Source organism: Artibeus jamaicensis, unplaced genomic scaffold, assembly GCF_021234435.1.
Source record: "Artibeus jamaicensis isolate MK-2021 breed Jamaican fruit bat unplaced genomic scaffold, CSHL_Jam_final contig_3126, whole genome shotgun sequence".
Taxonomy (NCBI): domain Eukaryota; kingdom Metazoa; phylum Chordata; class Mammalia; order Chiroptera; family Phyllostomidae; genus Artibeus; species Artibeus jamaicensis.
In genome coordinates, this window is record NW_026521723.1 from 950,604 (window position 1) to 954,621 (window position 4,018).

At 39.3% G+C, this 4,018-nt stretch overlaps 1 pseudogene; it reads left to right on the plus strand.

Moving 5' to 3' along the window:
* The first annotated feature begins 3,403 nt into the window (after window positions 1–3,403).
* LOC119047303 (60S ribosomal protein L35a-like) lies at window positions 3,404–3,736 on the plus strand (annotated as a pseudogene).
* Window positions 3,737–4,018: the final 282 nt, after the last annotated feature.

Consider the following 4,018-nt stretch of genomic DNA (forward strand, 5'->3'; position numbering starts at 1 on the left):
TTTGGAAGGATTTTTTTGCTCTTAAACATGTTTTTGAGAATCATACTAGATATTTTCTAAAATGTCTCTGCTTCTAGTATTCTGGGAATCTGGGAGCCTGGTATGTTCGAGGGACTGTGCTGTGCACAGGGCAGTGGACACGTGAAAATGAAGACAACCTCTGCATCATTCAGGTGATTCACCAGAATAGAGAGGCACTTGCATGAATAATATCAGGAGATGAATACAGGCGGGGAAAGGAGGGAAGAGGGGAGAGTGCCGAGTGTGGACTCTCTGTGAAAGTCACCACCAAGGGCAAGCCCTGATGTCATAGGCCCTCATTGATTTTACACTTAGAAACACTCTTAGCCTACCCTGTATCTTCCTCTGTTCATCTCTTTTTAATTCAACACTATATTTTTATGTATGAAATTTCTACCCAGTAATAATTCTCCTAGCCAGAGCACTTGCTGATACATTCACAGGGATTACCTCATTGCTATACAATTCCTTACTGTTTTATCAACCATAAATATACACACACACAAAAAGACAACAAGAAATAAAAACCAGAGAACTTTTCCTCTTTGTGTTCAAATACTAGAAGATTGGATGGTCCCTCAGTTAAGAAAGAGTGATCAATATCACCAATGTATGTAATTTCTTGTGGCTTTGGCCTTATAAGATTATTTAAACATAGATACTGTGTGAAGGTATATTTTCATCTGGTTGGAAATGCATGGTGGGGACCTAGAAGGACTTGGCAAAGAGGCATATGAGACCTCCTGGCAAATACGAATGCATGTAGAAAGAGGTCATGGGGTATGGCAGCATCTGACCTTTATATCCCTCCATCAGCTTTGCTGTGTCTGGGCTATTTGGTATTGGACTTTACATCCACGTCCTCTGGTTAAGGTCTTTCGAAGACATAGCCCACTACCTTAGCTTTTACCTAGGTAGTAAACACACAATCACATTATTTAGATAGTATCATAATGCAGATAATTTTAACCAAATAGATGCAACCCAGGGCTGGCTTCGTGGGTGTGTGAACTGTGCAGTCGCATAGGGCCATGTGCTCAGTAAGGCCCTGTGTTTGGTTTAATGTTCTACTGTCATCACTGTGAAGTTTTTAATACTTTTTGAACAAAGGGGCTTGTCCCTCATCTGACTGAGCGCCAAAAATTATGTAGCTGGTCCTCATGTGACTCATGAGGGACCTCATGTGAGGTTAGATAGTCTGGTGAATCAATTCAGTTTATAGAAACAAGTCCAGTGGATTAGTGTTATTTGTGATGTGTCTGTCAATATCTTTCCTTCTATTAAGGTAATTGACATTCCTGTTCGTTTATTTTGTTTGGAAGTGACAACTGTTAGTGTTTTTAACAGAAAAGTGTGCATATAATTTTAATCCTTTATACCTTACTTTAAAAACCAGACCAATTATAGACCCAGTGAATGAAATATTTTCCCTGTGCTCCTGTGAGTCAATACAGAGAATGGCATTAAGATTTATTTCAAAATTATGCTAAGCATAGCCATTTATTTCTTACATTAGATGTGCTAGGTCTCATTTCTACACATTAACTTCAATTTAATATCTTAATTCAAGTTACTTGCAGAGAAGACATCCAAAGAGACTTGAAGATTCGAATTTGCCTTTTCAAGCCTAGAGATTTAACCATTATTTTGTAAGTGATTACAAAATAATTCAATACTAAAATAACCTTCCAAATTAAGATACTCAAAAGTTTAACCTGAAGGTATTCTTTTTTTAAAAAAATTAATTATTGCTCAAGTACAGTTTTCTGTCTTTTACTCCCATCCCAGCCCATCCCACCCCCAGCCCTCCCCATCTCCCTCCCATTTCCACCCCTGTTAGTTTTTGTTCATGCCTCCTTTATACTTGTTCTTGTGAATCCTTCCCCTTTTCCCCTGGAATTCTCTCCCCTCACCCCTCTGGTCACTGTCTCCTTGTTCTCTATTTCAGTGTCTTTGGTTATATTTTGCTTGCTTGTTTGTTTTGTTGTTTAGGTTCCTGTTAAAGGTGAGATCATATGGTATTTGTCTTTCACCACCTGGCTTATTTCACTCAGCATAATGCTTTTCAGTTCCATCCATGCTGTTGCAAAGAGTAGGAGCTCCTTCTTTCTTTCTGCTGAATAGAATTCCATTGTGTATATGTACCATAGTTTTTTTATCCATTCATTTACTGTTGGGCACCTAGGTTGCTTCCAACTCTTAGCTATTGTAAATTATGCTGCTATGAACATTGGGGCACATAGGTTTGTTTGGATTGGTGTTTCAGGGTTCTTAGGATATAATCCTACCACTGGAATTGCTAGGTCAAAAGGCAGATTTATTTTTCGTTTTCTTAGAAAATTCCATACTGTTTTCCATAGTGGTTGTATCAATCTGCAATGAAGACATTCTAAACAATCAGTTCATTTCCTTTAGTTAAATCCACTATTGAAGGAGGAAGTGCATGATCTGAATTTAGATGGTAAAATTCAAAGTGAGCATCTGTTTTACTAGGTTGGGATGAAGAAACAAACACCCTTGTTTGGCAGGGAAGGGAGCCTTTGACCTGGATCTCTCCCAAGAATCCTGTGGCAGGGGGAAAGGGTTTTCAGGAACTACTATAAAGGACACATGGGCAAAACCAAGGGGAAGGGTAGAAAGAAGCAAAGGGGGGAGATGGGCTTGGCTAGTGTTGGGGGAGTGGCAGGGGGAAATGCAGACAACTATAACTGAGCAACAATAAAGTAATTAAAAAAAGAAACAAACAGCCTTCAGAAGTACAAACGAAGTTTGGCTGATTTCAGTGTTAGGGATGCTCTTACACAATCAGTTCTATGTCATAATTGAAAGTGTGAGAACATGTTGAATGAAAAAGATCCTCATCGGTCTTGGAGCCCCAGGAAAGGGAGTAGTGCTTGCAGTCACTTTTGTCCTACCAATCAGGAGCTCTGTGCTTTGGCGACAGCCACTCTGCTTTGACACATAGTGGGAAGGCCGTGATTTATAACACATTGGTCCATTCTGTGTGCTTTGTGCTCTGTGAGATTAAAAATCATAACACCTTAAACATAAGGACATAATTCAATTTTCTAATCAGTACTTTTAGCTCAGATGTAATATTACTTTTTAAAACTCCTCAAATAATATTGCTGTAGATCCCAGAAGAGCTCCCTTTATGCCAATGAACTGAAGACATTGGTCACTTGTCTTCTACAAATGTAACATGGAAAGTGGGGTCGAGGGATTGTTTTTAGAAGTGAATTCTTCTTATCCACCTAGTTTTAGTTTAATCTATTTTTCAATTTGGATAATTTATTTTCTTAAAGTTAATACATTTTGACTTTCCTTTTTTGCCATCTTGAAGCCTGTGGTGCCTGCCAGGAATAGAACTGTAACAATACATATGTCTGGAAGACTGTGGTCCAAGGCCATTTTTGCTGGCTATAAATGGGGTCTCCGGAACCAGAGGGAGCACACAGCTCTTCTTAAAATTGAAGGTGTTTATGCTTGAGATGAAACTGAACTCTATCTAGGAAAGAGAAGTGCTTATGTGTACAAAGCAACAAATAACACAGTGACTCCTGGTGGTAAACTAAACAAAACCAGAGTAATCTGGGGAAAGGTGACTCGTGCTCACGGAAACAGTGGCATGGTTCATGCTAAATTCCGAAGCAATCTTCCTACTAAGGCCATTGGACACAGAATCCGTGTAATGCTGTATCCCTCCAGGGTTTAAACTTATTGATAGATAATAACCCTGACTGTGTGGCTCCATTGGGGGCCCTCTGGCAAAGCGAAGGATTCCAGGTTGGGGGACTTGGTTGGGTTGCAGGTTCAGTCCCTGGTCAAGATGCAAAGGGGAGCCAGCTAATGAATGTTTCTCTCACACGTGTATGGTTCTCATCTTTTTCTCCCTCTGTCCCCTCTCATATAAATAAATAAAATCTATTTTAAAGAGTAAATAAAAAAAGTTCATACATTTCCATTGGTAGTTTTTTGGTTATCTCAACACAAGCCT